This window comes from Gracilinanus agilis, chromosome 4, assembly GCF_016433145.1.
Source record: "Gracilinanus agilis isolate LMUSP501 chromosome 4, AgileGrace, whole genome shotgun sequence".
NCBI classification, from domain to species: Eukaryota; Metazoa; Chordata; class Mammalia; order Didelphimorphia; family Didelphidae; genus Gracilinanus; species Gracilinanus agilis.
The window spans coordinates 98,867,491-98,878,835 of NC_058133.1; positions in this window are offsets into that span (position 1 = coordinate 98,867,491).

Sequence of the window (11,345 nt, forward strand, 5' to 3'; positions counted from 1 at the left end):
GGGCAGCTGGGTAGCTCAGTGGATTGAGAGCCAGGCCTAGAGATGGGAGGTCCTAGGTTCAAATCTGGCCTCAGACACTTCCCAGCTGTGTGACCCTGGGCAAGTCACTTGACCCCCATTGCCTACCCTTACCACTCTTCCACCAAGGAACTAATACACAGAAGTTAAGGGTTTAAAAATATAAACAACAACAACAAAAAAGAATATTGTAACCAGCAAAACTGAATGTAATTCTACAAGGAAAAAAATAGATATTTAATGAAAGAGGACTTTCAAGTACTTGTAATGTTAAGACCAGAGATGGAGAGAAAATTTGACATTCAAACACGAATCAAGAGATGAATAAAAAGGTAACACACGTGAGAAATCATAAGGGAATAAGCAAAATTAAATTGTTTATATCACCATATGTCCTCTTAGATTATATCATTACTAGGCTTATTAGAGGGAGTCTCTTTATAGAGGGCACAGGCATGATTCTATTATGTTAGAATGGTATCAAAAGAAGAATGGAAAGGTGAGAAAGAAGATGCACTAGGAGGGGTGGGGAGGGAGAATAAGAATGAGGAAGATTATCTCACATAAATGGGGCATTCAAAGAGGAGTAAAATTAAGCCAATTTATTTTCCCCCTGCCCCATAAGCTTCTTAGTCTGGATCTTAATGACTTAAGGTAAGATTTTTTAAACTGAAATTTTATTAATATATTTTTAGCATCATCTTCAGTTCCTGTTATATATTTCCTTCCCTTTCTAGAGAATCATCCCTCACAGAAAAGAAAAAATAAATTAAGTAAAACTAACATTGAAAAAGGTTGATGTTGAATGCTTTGTTCCTCATTCATGATCTCTTTTCAAAGACAGGTGAATAGAGAAGCATCTACTTATATCTCTTCTTTAGGCTCAATTTTAGTCATAATTTCTCAGCATCCTGTTTTATTAGTTTTGCTGCTGTTTTTCATTCCATTTACATTATTATAGTAATCATGTATCTTGTTTTACTGGTACTGCTGATTTCACTTTGTATCAGTTCATATCCATCTTTTCATGCTTCTCTTTATTTGTACAGTTATCATTTCTTGTTACAAAGTGACATTTTATTACTCAAGACTATAATTTGTTTATCTATTCCCCAGTTGATGAGCATCTACTTTGTTTTGAATTTTAAAGTATTAATTTTCAAAGTTTATAGTGTCAGAATCTTTTAAAGAAAACTTTGGCAGAACCTGGGAGTAGGATATTTTCAAATGGTTTATCTTAAATACCTACATATAATTTATCATAAGGTTGATTAAAATACATTTTACATAAATTGTATTTTATTTTTAATAAACAACTTAGTGGTAATTGCAGTAGTTATAACATAAGTATTAGCAGTAACAGCTGTTATTTACTTTGTGATTCTTCCTCTTCAAAGTGCTTTAAATACATTGTCTTAGTTACTTCTTAATAACTAGGGCAAGTAGGTGTAGCAAGTATCCTTGAGTCCCATAGAGGGGAAGTGACATCCACAATCATACAACAAGCAAGTGTCAGAGGTAGGATATGAATCTAGATATTTTTTACTCCAAAATCAGAACTCTATCTTCCATATTTTGCGATTAGATGTTTAATAAGTAAAAGCAATGTCAAATGCAGTTACTCATCTTATAAAATACTTCACAACAGTTTATGAATGAAAGTGCTACATTTTCGTATAATACATTTAGTATTTGCTAAGTATTAATATAAAACAATATTCTAGGGCAGTGATAAGCAAACTTTTTGAAGAGGGAGCCAAAGGAAAGGAAATGCTCATCTGTCAGTCTGTTTCTAAGGCTTAGGAATAATGTTGTGTGGCTGGATAGAACATTTCAGGGGGTCGCATCTGGCCTGTGGGTAGTAGTTTGCCCATCACTGTTCTAGGGAATTGTTTAGTTTAAAATATTGTTGCTTTGGCAACTTGATGTCTTTTTAATATATTTTAACAGAGCAATGGAGATATGATTGAAAATCTAGCCACATAGCAAACTGGAAATTGGGATCACTAGAAGTAAATCCACACCATTGTTTGCTGTCATTTTATTTGTGTCTTTTCGATGTAGCATACCCTTCTCTACAGTGGAGCCTGTTCAGTTGCTGTTCCTAGTTCTAGGCTATCATGTGAAAACATAGCAAGGTAGAAGACAAGGAGCATGCTTCTGATTTGTAATGGAAAATGACATAGAGTACCCTAATTAGCTGCTAAGCAGTTCTCCCTCTCTACCTTCTTTCTTGGACATTTGAAACCAGGAATATCAACTAAGCATGGTCCATGACTGGTTGAGAGTGGGACTCTTCATGAAGGGTGCCTACTACATACATATTTGAGATTCATTACTTGAACTAGGTTTTTGGATGCAAACCAGACTTGTCTTCTTGTCATCCCTGCATAGTGTGTCCACTTCTTTGGCATCCTTGGCTTTTTTTCCATCAGTCAGTTTAATGTCAAGAGGAAGAGTATTAGGACCTATGTATCCTGTTCAATAGGCAGGCAAACTCTGAATTCACCTGTTTCCATGCTAATGACTCTGTGGGTGTGTCAAGTTAAGGATACTTTTGCTTCATCACAGTCTTGGTTATTATTACTATTGCTTTTTCATCCCTTCAAATTTCATTTGACTTGATTTCCATAAAAAAACGATTGTGGGGAAAGGGGCAAAAAGGAGAAGTACTGGAGTTGGATGAGTCAAAAGAAAGAAACCATGAAGGTGATCTGGCAAGTTTTTGATTCATGAAGAAGGTCAAACATTTTAATTTGGGTAGGAATAATCTGAAGGAAATTGGAAGAATGTCAGGAAAATCTGAGTTGAAGAAGAAGAAAGACATAATTTGAAGGAAAAGGACCCAAAGAGGAAAAGAACTCAAGGAGTGAGAGAAGGTAGTTGGTAAGGAAAGATAAAATCTTTCCATTTCTCCAGGCTAGGAGAGACATTGAAGTATTTCTTAAAAACCCAAGACTCCACATAGACTTTAATTATGTTTTTCTTAGTCTGCTGAAAGAGTATAGTCAACCAGATGTCATATATTACTTAGAACATAAAACAACTGATTTAGTCCATTAAGAGAATAATTTTTAAATGGTGTGATGAATTTTTATTATTCATTCTTATGGGTCTCTCAATTGGTTATATATTAACATTGGAAATGACTAATACAAACAGTGAGAAGCACAGATTTATTCTGTGTGCTCATCTACCATTACAGGTTTTCTTTTCATGGAACCTGAGGATTCCACAGAATGCCCAAAGAGAAACTGTGATCCAGATAACATGTAAGCCAGAACACTGAAAGTGAAAGGACTCGTCAAAGATTGTAAAGGGTCTTTCCTATATGATTCATATTAAAATTGGCTAAATCAGGGCTGTGGTATGACCCATTGAAAGGACCTGACCGTTCCATAGATGGGATCTCCTTGAAGACTTAGTAGCACTAAGAAGATCTTTCCAGGTAAAAGGTGGGGATCAAATGGGGGATTTCTTACAGGAAGAGTAATGATGCAGAGAAGTCCATAATGCAGAGGTAGTTATTGGCAGCTTTTATTTATGCTCAGAATGCAGCCTCATGTATGTGAATAGAATAAAAAAGCCAGAGAGACCAGAGCATCAGCCTCAGGAACCTTATGTAACATGTGAATATGCAAGCAAGATGAGTATGATTGAATTTTACAGAAAGCAAGAGGGAAAAATAAGGGTATAGACATCATAAGGGGAAAGGTAAACATTCTGCCTCAAGAAGGTCAGGAAACCAGCTGGTCAAAATTGGAGCTTGAAATTTAGGTCCTAAAGCTAGATTATGTGATTCATGTGATGGAGGCAATGTTCTTTTATTATAGTGGCAGCAAGAATTCTGAGCCAGTTTCTTTCCCATCATAGTCTTTCTCTTACTATCGGGTCAGTAAGAGGCCTGACATAGAACTTCTTTAGCCACAAAAGCATTATGATATTGGAGCCTAGATTTGAACACAGACAAAACTATCATGTGAGAAATGGGCTATTTACCACAATAAGTGTTAGCACTCTAGATAATGGATCCTGAGAACTAGAAGAACTTCAGGAAAATTTGAAGATCTATTTGAGCTTAAGAAGAAGAAAGAAGGCTCAATTTGGGAGGAAAAGTTCTATACCAGTACTTGTTAAGTGATAGGACCAGGCCAATCACTTTCGTGCTTTACTGTGAGTTCATGAGGGACATGGAGTTTACATGTGTTAAGGTATTTAAGAGTGAATAAGATATTTTCCCTGATGATCGGCTAAATCTGACATTACTGTAAAGACCTTTTATACCATTTTGATTCATTTTGAAAGGTAGCCTGGACTGAGGCAATACATAAGGTTTCAGAAAGAGTATTGCAACAAGGCTATGATCCCAGGAAAACTTCTAGTCATTGAGTATGTATGTTATTAGGGCCTAAAATTGGGATGCTTAAGTTATTTCCTTTTTAATTGATTTGGTTATTTTATATTTTTATAGTTATTCATTTCTTTAAGTAGCTAGTTGCTATGCTATTAGTATGTGCGTGCACAAACATAAGTATGTATATAATATACATATATATATATATGATTTAATACCAGTATTGTTTAATTGTCCATGGTGCCTTTTAACCTAATGTATTCCTCTTAATAGTACCCATTGTCACTTTTTTTTAATCCAAGATCATGATTGTAACCTCCACTTTTTTGGTTTCAGCTGAAGAATTCTTGAAATATTTTATTTTTTATCTCCAAATGTTAATAGCCAGTTCATTGTATTCTTGATACTCTAAAAAAAGACTTTCTCTCATGCCATTTTTGCATATTTTGTATATTTTTACAATACTTTGTTTGAAATGTTGCCTTTATATCTTATGCATTCCTGTATTTTGTGGATTGTATTTTGTGAATTTCATATCTTCATCAAAATCCTCTCCATCTTTGTTCTTTTGAAGCCTATCCTGAGGCGTTAGCTTTTTAATGTTTTAGATACTACTTCTTTGAAAGAGAACCTACATTTTATAGTTGCATTCCTGTCATTTGATATTTTTAAGTTTATATGGCTATGGAAAAGATGAATTAAAACACTCCTGGAGAAATATTTTTAAAGAGGGTTTTGTATTCTCTATATCTTTCAGTCAATCATCAGTTCTCAATGATAAAAGATATGATATATTGTATGGTGTATTTACAAAAGCTCACCTATTCTCTATTAATTCTCTTTGGGAATGCCCTCATTGCTTATGTTGGTTATTTTAATAAAACATTTATGACAGGAAAATGGACAGTTGGGTCTATAATTGATAATACCTTTCACATTTTGGGGGATATTAATGATAGGTATTTATTTCTTTCTAGACCCCAGCCCTGATTTGCCTTCTCCATCCTCTCCTCCTTAACTCCATTTCAGAGAATATGGTGTTCCTTCTTCTTACCAGTAATAATCTCTCTACTCCTTTTTTCCCATTCCTTCCTATCTTCTCTGGGAACTTGCCTCTTACTTCTTTGCCTCTCTCTTTCCACTTTCTACCATTCTTTATCTATTTTCCTCTTCCTTGATGCCTACAAACATAGCCAGATCTCTCCCATCCTTAACAAACCATTGCCTAACCACACTGTGTCCTCAACCAATCATCCTGTTCCTCACTTTCATGCTCAAATTCCTAGAAAAAAAAAAACGGTGTACATACTTTTCATATACTTTCTTATCTCCCACTCACATTTCAAACTCTTTCAATTTGGCTTTCATTCCCACCACTCAACTAAAACCTTTCCCTTAAGGAAACAGTGATTTCAATTTATAATGACCTTTTTGAAATCCCCATTCTTCTTGTGCCCTCTGAGATCATTATTGTTGACCGGCTCCTCCTTCTACATACTCTCTTCTCCAAGGGTCTTTGATACTACTTTTTATTAGTAATTATTTCCTGTGACCTTTCAAACCAGGGGGATCCATTGGTGTTAGTGGGAAATGAGGCTTGGGGGCCTAAATGGCAATTTTCTGAGATTTTGATTTTTGTTATTTTTTTTAAACCCTTAACTTATGTGTATTGGCTCCTAGGTGGAAAAGTGGTAAGGGTAGGCAACGGGGGTCAAGTGACTTGCCCAGGGTCACACAGCTGGGAAGTGTCTGAGGCCGGATTTGAACCTAGGATCTCCCGTCTCTAGGCCTGACTCAATCCACTGAGCTACCCAGCTGCCCCCGTTTTTTGTTATTCTTAACCCATTGTCCAATTCATTACATTGGAATACTTGTATCATTACATACCTGAATATGTCCTAGTATTTATATTTTGTGATAATCTATTTTCCCAAATTTTTTTTGCTATCAGAAAACAAATCAATCACTCTGTTCTGATAAAAACACAACCTTGCCAAAGATATTCAAATAGGAGAAGCTCTTTTCAAACTCAGTATGAAAATGTTTTTACATATGCTCCCTTATTGCTGAATTTGATTGAGATGCTGACACTTCTTGGGTTATAAAATTAACTGGGGACAATATAATCTGTTTGTTGTCAATGAAAGAGATGTAAGTACTAAACAACATCTGTTTCCATTATTTTTATTTAAAGTTTACACTAAAACAACAGATTTGAGAGTTAGATTTCAAAACCAGAAAATAATTATGTAAGAAATGCTATGTTCAATGAGATCGGTGGTACCAGACCCCTTTATTGGGAATAGAGGGTAGTTGTTCATAATGAAGCTAATTTTCAAAGATTAGGGATTTATTACCAAATCTCTGCTACTATTTTTAAAATGTAGGTTTTATTAAAATGTCAATATTATTAAAGATCAATACAAATAACTTGCTTAGCAACTAATTACATTTAATTAATTTCAACAAATAAAATATAATACCTTTTCATTCCCTCTAATTTTCCAAAAGAGTCTTTGGCCACTCATTTTAATTCACTTTTCCTCATAAACTCTGGTGTGACTCCATTCTTCTGGTTGTATTGTAAAAAAAACCCTTGCATTATTTTTAAATGTCTTTATAGATTTCTGCATTTCCATTATTTCCTCTGTATCTCCAGATCTCTGTTTTCATTAATTTTCATTGCATTATAGTATTTCATTACATTAACTTTCCTTCCCCACCTTCTTACTTGCCTATTTGGAATCTGCCATGCATATATTTATTGAAAACCTGAAACCAACAAGCAAGCTTAATTTTAAGAAAATCAGAAAGGAAAAAATATACCACTTAGTATTAGATAATTAAGGAACTGATCATTCACTTTTCAAAAGAATCTATCAGAGGTTACTTCTAAATAGCTAGCTCCCCCTTGTGCATTTGCCATATGACTAGACTCATAAAATTCACTCTAAGCTTTTTAGGTACATATCTATGGCCTAAAACAAAGCATATCCCTGTATAACCTTTTCAGCTAATTAATCTATTTTTTGCTTTCTGTAGTAGAATGTCTTGTTTTCATTTCTGGAATTATAGAATAGAACTGGAATTTTAAAAATCATCTTGCCCAGTCCCTTCATTTTACAGGTGATGAAGCTAAACCTCAGAAAATCAAAATGATTCTTGAATCATGGCTTCACACATTGTAGTTTCAGACTCTTTATTTCAACTGTGACATGCTTCTTTCAAAGGTCTGAGTACCTCCTAGTTCCAATATTGTAGGATATAATCAATGGTAGGTTGGTTTAACAACTGACCCTCTAGAAAAAAAAATTTATGTAACATCCTTAACAAGCTGCATTATCGACATTTTCTTACATCTAAAGACAATCAACAAAACAAATCAAATCTTTATTGGTAGTTTGCAAGATATAGATGCTCATATTGAAATTTTTAACAGTTTGCTCTCCCAAGACAGTGCAAGTTGGCCTTAGTATGCCCCTAGAATAGAGATAATTTAGTTCAATGCTCTAATTTTTTTTTAAATTTAGGAAACTTAGGTCTAGATTGTTGTGAGAATATGTTAGATACTGACACAAAGATATGATGTCAGTGTACGTAGTAACCAGGAGGCAAGCACATTTATCATTATGAGGCCTGAATGGGAAGGGAATCAAGTTATGAAATGTTGTAGCACAAATCCTAGCTTTTTATAAGTATTTCTATATATCCTTATAAAATACAATTAAAGTTTAATTAGTTAAAGCAGCAAAAACTTAAGTTATCAGCTTAAAAAAAGTCTGAATTTGAAGTAAGCTACCTTGATTCCTTTAGAGAAAACAAATCAAATGATATGAAATATCTAATGCATTGGTACTTTTTTTACCTACTGAAAAATCTGAATATTTCATATGTGCATGTAAGGGATTTATTTATCCATCTATCAAATGATCAGTTTTATTCATCACTTACAATATACCAGACAATTTACCAGAGACTAGGAATAGCAGGACATAGTCCTTGTCCTCAAGGAGTTTATATTCTAAAGTTTTACTCAATTGTTTCATATTAGTCCAAAGGTGGCCCTGGTTTCTCAAAGATTATTTGTTACACAAAGATAGTACAAACCCTGGTAGGCCCTAATGAATTGAAAAAGTTTCTAGTGCTAGCTAAGGGATAGATGGATGGATGCCCTGTGTGTGTGTATGTATGTATGTATGTATGTTTGTTTTTGCATTTGCACACCAGTCTATCTAAACATCAACAAGCTCTGGCCACGGGGAGATTTTTTTTTTGTGAGGGGTTTGGGGTAGGGATTCATGGTAACTTTTGAAGACTCTTTATTAGGGGGAAGAGTTGCTATGAACTGCCAGTAGAATTTTACCCACTGGTGAAAAGAAGGGATTTTTAAAGTACAGTCGAATAGCACTGCCATTTACAATGTCTATATACATGATCACATGTGATCTTCACCATAATACTGCAAGATAGGCAAAAAACTTGTTAGGTGAACAGTAGATAGCATACTTGGAGTCAAGGATTCATATCTTGCCTCAGCACTTAATTGCATGACTATGGCAAGGCCATTTAACCACTTAGATCTGTTTCTCTATCTGTAAAATGGGAATAATAATTCGTCTTACCATATAGAGTTGTCGCAAGGTTTGAATTGCTTAAGGTATTTGAAGTACTTATATAAAGTACCTTGAAGTGTAGCATAAATGCCAGTTGATATTTTCAATATTAGTTATTGGTCAAGTTGGTTTTTGTGGGTTAATATGTCCTGTGCATTCAAGAGGCTATCTTAAGTCTTGAAGAGAGCAGGGTTTCTTGGGATATATGGAAGGCAAGAAATAGTCCCAAGTTCTCGCATCCTCTTTGGGCCAGGTGGCCAGCTGTCACTTTGGCTTATGTAGTTAGATTCCTTCCTCATAGCTATAGAAGGTAGGAGATGGATTCCTGATGTTCTGAATTGGAAGTCTGAATGCATTTCCCCACAGAAACAATAGTACAAATGTATTCCAGGTTCCAGTTCAAAGTACTGCATGCATAAGGTAGCACAAATTTGGAGTTAAAAGATTTGGTTTAGAGGGAGAGAATTTGTATTGCAAAATGCCAGAAAACAAATGTCAAAAGCTGTTTCTACATGTAATTGAAGAAAAAATACAATAAAATATTATTAAAGAAAAAAAATTTAAAACAAAACATTTGTTTTTTCAATCCTAGAATTGCTGCTTAGATCCTAGACAAGTCACTCCATCTCTTTCAGGCCTCAGTTTCACCATTTGTAAAATACAGGGATTGCACTAGATGATTTCTCCAAGGTATCCTCCATCTCAAAAAATTGCATGTGGCAAGAATGCAATATTGATGATGATGACAGCTGTTAGTATTATTGAAGGGGCTGTGTTTCATTGCTACATTCCCCTTAGGGTACAAGGCTAGGAAGACTTCCGGGAGTATCCACACACTCTCAGGACATGTTTGTCATATATCCAGGACTCCTGGGAGGTGGACAGGAGGATCTTGCTACCAATACATTTCTGCCTTTTCCCCTTTATCAGTCTCCCACTCATCCCCAACAATGCCTCTACAATGAATGTGATGCTGGCAACAAAATCCACTAAGCAGCCTTTCTTGGGAGAATGAATAATAGCAGAATTGGCAAGGCTGTGGGGTAAGTGTGAAGACCGGGAAGTTCATGAGTTCCTAAAGGAGTCTTGCCCTATTTTCTGGACACCCCACACTCATTTTGGAATCATTGATGTGACTATAAATGTTCACTTCTCTGCTCTGTTTAATTTTTATATTAGATTATATTTTTATATATTTTAATATATATTATATTACATATTATGTATATGTTATATATTATATATATTTTATATAATTGTCATATAATTTTATATTATATTATATTAATCTGTAAAATAGATGATAGAACCTATTTATTGTCTGCCTGGAAAGTCATTCTAGTCAAGGAAATTGGTAACATCATCCCTTTGCTATACATTAGGAAAATTCAGGTGGCAGCAAGCAGCATATAAAATAATTGGGGAGGAAAGAGCCTGAAGGCAGGGAAATCTGTGATGGGTTATTGCACTAGCCTAGGCAAAATGAAATTAAGTTAAATGGGTTGGTTGTTGTGGGATTAGAAAGGAACTAAAAGAGAATTGAAATCCAAGTCAAGCAAGGAAATAGTAAGAGGATGCCTAGTCAATCTAAAATGTGCTCAAGTCTATACAGGGATAGGTAAACTGTATCCCAGAGAGCACCCTCTCTCCCACCCTCAAGTAAGAATACTTTACCAATGTGATATCAGAATTACTGTTTATAATCTTCATGAAGTCATGTAGAAGTGATCTAAAAATCTTAATTTGAAAAATTTAGAATTTATATATATATATATACAGTCATATACAAATATATATGCATGTATATACAAATATGCATTAATATATATTTTTGTGGATGCATATATAGATTTTTATAAACTTGACAGTGAGAACCACAAGATCTCAGGTTCTGGATTCATCTTAGAATGAAAACTTTTTTCAATTACAATTGTACTACTGAGAACAATCATAGGATATAGAAATAAAGGACATATGATGTAAAAGCATACCTATCAGAAACTATAGGTGCCCCCTGATTCTCTCTTTTCCTCACAAGGAAGTTTCCCGGTGACAGCAGCTCATACAAGGGAAGCTCTCACCAGGTCAGAGGAACATTGAGAATACTCTCTGTGACTACTTATTTGTCCAAATGCTCTGTTTCACATTAGTCTATGGGTAGCTCAGGCAATTGTCAAAATAGGGTCTTCATGGCTTGGGGCTACATGTCTCTGGAATCTCTCCTTGTTTTTCTGAACTCTGTTCCCCAGCCCCATCTAGTTTTCATGCTCGTACCTAAACTCTTAAAATGCCCGTAAGATTTAGAAGTACTTCCTCTTTTTAGATATATGTGCAATATGAGGCTCAGGAGTCTGTGAAAT